Source organism: Montipora capricornis, chromosome 5 (genome assembly GCF_036669925.1).
Source record: "Montipora capricornis isolate CH-2021 chromosome 5, ASM3666992v2, whole genome shotgun sequence".
NCBI classification, from domain to species: domain Eukaryota; kingdom Metazoa; phylum Cnidaria; class Anthozoa; order Scleractinia; family Acroporidae; genus Montipora; species Montipora capricornis.
In genome coordinates, this window is record NC_090887.1 from 30,050,559 (window position 1) to 30,057,360 (window position 6,802).

A 6,802-nucleotide genomic window follows, 5' to 3' on the forward strand; every position below is an offset into this window, starting at 1 on the left:
ATACGGATTCCTTTTTTACATTATTTACAGTTAAATTATCTGGGGCAAGAGGAAATCATTGTGATAATCGTGTAGTTTTTGTGGATAATCTAAATAAACTTCATGAAGGCATGGGAAATCATTAGCAGTTTTCCTTTTTTTTTTCTTCTATATTTCCCGGTATGTAGTTAAGTGCAAATGGAAAACTGAAACCGGAAAAAAATAAATCTGTTTTCTTTTTAAGGTGTGTAGTTCTTTCCACATTTTTTTCTCTTGGGTAGTAAACATCTCAATATTCACCATCGCCTGAGCAAAAATTATCATTGTTTTTAATATTGATGACTGTCTTCATTTTAAAGATAAATTTGGGAAGTTGAAAATGTTTTTTCCCTTTTAAAAGTCTAATTTCGTTTATGCTTTTTTAAGTTTTCAACTTAACCAAAAATTAATATTAAATTACTTACTTCAAGTACATTTTTGTCACGTAAAAAAAAACAAGATTTTAAATCATCTCTGATTGAATCAAACATTTCTCTTCATTTGATGAGTCAGAATGTACGTTTACTTTTGAATTATGATACATTTATTTTTCATCTGCTTCCCATTGACTCGTCGCTTCTTTATATTTTTTAAAGTAAATAATTTTTTTTGTGGATGGTAGTATTTTTTGTTTTTTCTTTCTTTGAGATTAAAGTTGGTTGGATTTCTTCAATTTTTTTTTTGGTTGTTAGTACCTCTTGCATTAGTTAAATCAAATCCATACTTCTTTGAATAACCTCAAAGAACGCTTTTCCACTGATGGTTGTTTGAGAACCTTCTTCCTCTTCCTCTTCCTCTTCATCTTCCTCTTCCTCTTCCTCTTCATCTTCTATGTCATCAAATTTAAAGTTTAAAGTTCTCACAAGTTTAAAGCCTATCTCTGTTTCTCCCTTTTAGCTTTTCCAGACTGATAGCCAAGTTAGTCCTTCAACCTCGTTCCCAGGGTCTCCATTGTCATCGAGGGCAGACCCTTGTTGGGTCTGGTCACGTGTCTCCCAAAATCTAGGAAATCTTTTGAATGCCTTTTTGGGGAGGGGTGTCAGTGTAAGCCCTGTCATCATTGCGAGGAAGGGAATCACAACGCATTTGATTTTGTGGCCAGACGACCGCTTTCGCCCAGTTGCGGGTCAAAATTTAACAATGGCTCGAGGGGAATTACGAGACCAGCCCCAACCAGGGCCTCTCTCCTCGTCGACAAAGAGACCCTCGTCGTCCTCCTGGTTGTTGCAGTAGTTTTCCTCTTCCTTGGGAGCGCTTTTGAAGGAAGCGCACCGCGTGATGGAATCGATAATTTTCCTTTGAACTGTGCCATTTTTTGGAGTAAGATTTTATTATCATCATCATCATCATCATCATCAGGGCTTCTTCTCCAGGGGCCGAGTCCAAACCTTGGACCTGGGGCACTTGGGAGTTTTGTCACTTGATGGGTAAGACCTTCCGTAGAATGTGCTGTTCCCCTTTAATGCTGTCTTCTAAATTTCCCAGAGGTTAATGATTCCTGGAATTTCCCTCATAAGCTCTTCTGAGCCTTTCTTAATCACCCCTTCATGCATTCTAAAGTAAAACTTATATCTTTCAAAAGGAACATTCTTCAGCGGCTGGCAATAGGCAGCAAAACTCTCTAACACCGGCTGTATTCTGTCTCGGTTATCATCGCTCAACGTAAACGTAGAGAAAAAAATTCTAGCTTCGGCTCTTCGATCACTGTCCGCCTCCCAGCATTTCAGCAAAGATAGTTTACGTAGATTCGATAACCTGACACGTTCATGAAACGAACGGCACAGTAACGGACAATTCACATTATAACAAGCAGCAACCAAAAAACTCTTTAATGCAAATAGTCGATCATCTTTTATACACAGGGTCATAATTATTCTAACACAGAAATAAGACATACCATGAATAGTCAAAGCCTAACGATGGTATTTGATAACATGAACGAGCATTCGTCATAGTGCTACTTTCTCAGTTTTAGTTCCGATTGTAAGAATGCAGGAACTTTCTTGTATGAAAAAAGTAAACATCAAGACAAGCCGTATAAGTGTTGTTTACAATAAATTCACGTCACAGTTCTTTCTTTCCTCTTTGTTTGTTTCGCTTTTTATATTTTTGAACAGAAATGAACTGAAAAAGAAAAGTTTTGTCCAACGCGGACTTCCAAAGCTGAAACAGCTGCAGGTTTATCACCATGCAGTCAAGTTATGGATGTGTTCAATGTAGATAGAATTGCGTTTAAAAAAAAATTAAAAGCCTTTTTGCCATAGAGATCTCATACGCTCCTCCAATTTAAAAAAACAATTAACGTCAAAAACACTATTGATACCTAATGGTATAATGTCGTCCATTTTCGTTTGATTTTGCCGCTCTGAGATCTAAGCCGTTATGATTGCCGTGGGAACTTATTGGGACTAAGAACAACTGGATTGAAGTTACCGTTTGGTGTCTCCTAGTAGCAGGTTAATTAGTGAATGAACAGCTCTGGTGAGAACTCAAGTTAAAGTTCTTACTAATCCCGGGTTTTACTACAAGCTTTCCCCCATTCTCGGTATATTGCAATATCACCAGGATATTCCAAACTGTTTTATCCAATTCCCTGATGAGTCAGGAATCAAGATCAGCAAAAGCTGGCAACGAAACCAAAGAAAAGGCTTCATCAGGACTCTTTGCACTGTTTTAGCTCAAATTTTATTAATTAGTCTAGAGTTGTGTAATGTCGCCAAGTATGCCTTTAATTAAACGTAGAATTCAGATAAATTATTACTTGTAACTTTAGCGTAGCATTGCTTTCCATGCTTTTATTTCTAGACACCTTCAGGACAATGCAATACGTGAACTCCATGAAAAGGTGTTCTTAGGGCTCACAAGTCTGATACGGCTGTAAGTATAGTGGCCCAACTATATATAACCTTTCAAAAAATACGTCATGCTGCGCCTGGTCGTTTTACAAAGATTTGTTTGACTTACTTATAAGTGACTCATACACCTGTTTTAAATGAAATCTGAGAAGTAGTTGATAACCCCTTCAAGTCTACACTTGAATTGCATTTGCAGCTTGCCTTTTTAACAGGGTCGTAACGAGGTATATTTTTTCGTGACTGATCCCATATTTTTACCCAACCATTTGATCCCTCATTCCAAAAAATGATGAGAATTTTGATCCCTGAACCCGCAAAAACTTGATTCCTGATCCCTGATTCCATGAAAAATCCTGCTGATCCCGATCCCACACATTGTGATTCCAGATGCCGGGGCTGTGATCCCTGATCCCGGTCCTTTTTAGGCCTTTGATCCCTGATCCCATATACCTCGTTACGATCCTGTTTTAAGCTATTATGTTATTCCACTGCATTTTGTGTTTGTTTTGTTTGTTTGTTTGTTTGTTTGTTTTCTGGTACAACTTTTGGTACCATTTTTTGTGAGAAAAAAGCACATCTTATAAAAATAGTCACAGTAATAAAATGATCGCTCCTGACACAAACAGTCTTTACTTTACAAGTATTGGAAATGGCAGTGTATCAATAACTAACGAAGCCTGTACAAAACAAAAACAATGGAGAGTTACTGAACTGAGCCTAATTTCAGCGATCTCCAAGTTTTGGCTCCATACTATATATAGAAAGGCTCGTTGACAGGAAACGTTGCACCAACCTCACACGCAAATACATCTAAATCAACCCTAAATAAACGAAAAAGACATTTTAATGCATTACAGGATTATTGAAGGAAAATAAACCCTCTTCTTAACGGCCTCAGCTTGGCTTACCTGCCACAGATGAACGCTAATCAGTGTTCGAATTTCGCTCCATGATTTTCCAAAAAAAAGGACGATCTTTGCTGCCCAAGCACTGGATTCCTGAACGTTCAAATCAATTTTACGTATCTAAGTTGCTTTTTCTCTGCCATTATCATTCTTCCATTGACGTTTTCATTCGCCAAAACGGTGAACATCAATGAAGATTGCCGCCTTTTGGGACAGCCGCTAACCAAACTCAATAATGGCACTTGTGAGGTACAGTTGACAGCTGGGTGAGGAGGAGTGTGTCGGTGAGGATTTATAATTTTATTGCAATAAGAGTTTTAAAATTTAGAATTCCTCCACGCTAAACCCGCACACAATTGCAAAACATCTCCTAAGAGTACCTCGTCTCAGGACCCTTTAAAATTTCTTGTAATCGGCGCTAATACGCACAGACTCAACAATGATCCTGCTTATGGGCCTGGCCCGTTCCCTCTCGCCCAAAAGATAATTGTACTATTGGCTATATTAAAGTTTTATATGCTGTACCAGGAGTTGTTTAGCACTGCTTTTACCCATAGATGTGTGCCAATCTCTCGGAAGCTTTGGCAAGCTCCAAATTACCTTACACTTAGCTTTACCTTAATTAGTCCTAGTTCCTATGGGGGGATGGTTGGGAAGGACGCTGACGTTTAATATTCATAACTTTGAAGTGGTTAAACAAACGATCAGCAAATTTCCTGACATTTCCTAAAATTTCAATAGGATTTTGACATGTCAAAATTTTGTTTTGTTTTTTTTGTCTTCGTTTACGAATTTTTAAAGAAAATGTCGTTTCTTTGTTGACGTTATTGGTAAATATTTGACGACTCCCTCACTTCCAACATGGTAGTCTCCAACTCAAAATGGCGGACCTTCAACGTCATGTGGCAACGGAATCATTTCCAAAAGCGTTCTACGTATGAAGATTCATAAATTCTGTTAAATTTCTAAAATTGAAACCGATGGCAAAGAAAGTGTGGCAAATGTGGGGGAGATGATAGTGAAACGGGTTCGTCGAATGCTCTTACAGTTATTATTTTTTGGTAAAAGCCTCTTGATTATTGCATTAGTAACAACCAATAAACTAAAGCAAATGTAGACTGTCAGTGAAATACAGAAAAAGTCTTGAAGTAGGTAATAAATCCATATTGGTTGTCGAAAAAATAATAAAGGCATTCTAAGCAGTTCTACTATCTTGACTAAAATGATAACAATACGAATAAAATCCGGTTCCCGAACGTATTACTGAGAAGCAAAACATGTTTAAAAATACTCTAGAAATCCGAGGTTGGTTAAGGTAAATCTAAAATAACCACTTAACGCATAGAATTGACCCGTGAACGGAAAGAGAACAGGTTAGTTTTCCCATGAGCTGAGTCGTGAGCTGCTGGGTTTGTCACTTATGAGATGCTTTGCAGTTCTGTGCATGTTAGTGAAGGAATTCTAAATTTGACAACCTTTAAATTTATTGCAATAAAATTCAAAGTACTCACCGACACACTACTTTCCCCAGAACCTCACAAGTGCTATTATTGAGTTTGGTCAGCGGTTGTCTCAAAAGGTAAATATGGCGGCAATTTTCATTGATATTCACCGTTTTGTCGAATGAATGAATGAATGAATGATAATAATAATTAATAATATAATAATTTATTACTTATTAGCCGCAAATTAACAAATTATCAAATGGGCCTTACAACTAAAACTACCCCCAATAATTACAATAAAATATACTTAAGAATACTTGAAATTAATAATTTAAAAAGTAGTCAATCTAACAATAACAGACAAAAGCCTTTCTAAATAAATAAGTCTTTATAGTCTTTACAGGCTAGCTGTTCCACAATAATGGCAGAGAAAAAGCAACCTAGATACGTAAACTTGATTTGCACCTTCATGGATCCGGTCCTTTCTTTTGTAAAATCATGGAGCAAAATCCGAACAATGATTAGCGTTCATCTGTGGCACATAAGCCAAGCTAAAGTCGTTAAAACAAGGGGAAGTCCCTTTCAATTGACCTCTAATGCATTTAAATGTCTTTTTCATTTATCTAGTATAGTGGGCCAAATAATCTTTCAAAAAATTATATCGCTAGGCGCCTGATCACTCCATAAAGATTTGTATGAGTTAGCTGAAAAGTTACTCACACAGCTGAAATGAACTTCTGAGAAGTAGTTGATACCGCTTTTAGGTATACAACTTGGGGCTTGGCCTTTAATGCCTAAGACCAAATGCCATTCCACAACATATTTTGTTTTTTTGTTTTTTTTTCGAAGCACAAGAATGGGCACCAGACTAGTTTACTTTCGTTAGCTATTTCGGGTGCCCTGTTTACCGACTTTCTCTGTCGTATTTATAACATCTTGTAATTCTTGTGTCTAGTTAATGGAAAAACTAATCGTTGTTGTTGTTGTTGTTGTTGTTGCTGTCCAAAATGGCAACTGTTCCCATATTTTATATAGCCCTACCCGACCATAATTACACTGGACCTTACAACCCACTTGGCAAACAACAAAAAATACGATCCAGACAACGGTGAAGTCTTATTAATTTATCTACAGTCCACTGGCAAAACAGATGCGATGCAACGAGGCATGATATCAATTACGCATTTTGTCAAAAAAAGGAGGCGATGCTAAGGGGTGCAAAAACAAACCAGATCGCAGTGATGGTATGCCTCGCGCCCAATGCGATATAAAAGTGGGGCTTTGGATTCGGATTAAAATAAAACCCCTGTACAAGGATGATTACAGGCAGAGATACCACCTACCCGACACGCAACTCCTTAGAATGTTGGGTGCGATGAGATGGGAAATCGTCCATTTCAAAATGCTGGAGGACTAAAAACTAGCGGCCCGCCCTCCTGCTTGTGGTTCTTTCCTCCTTCGACGACTAAGAGATTGCTTTTGCGCTGTTGGCGCGAGGTGGGGATGTGGGAAACCTGATTTAAAAAAAATCGTACCACCACAGGATGCGACCAAAAAAAAAAAGTACCACCACTGGCTG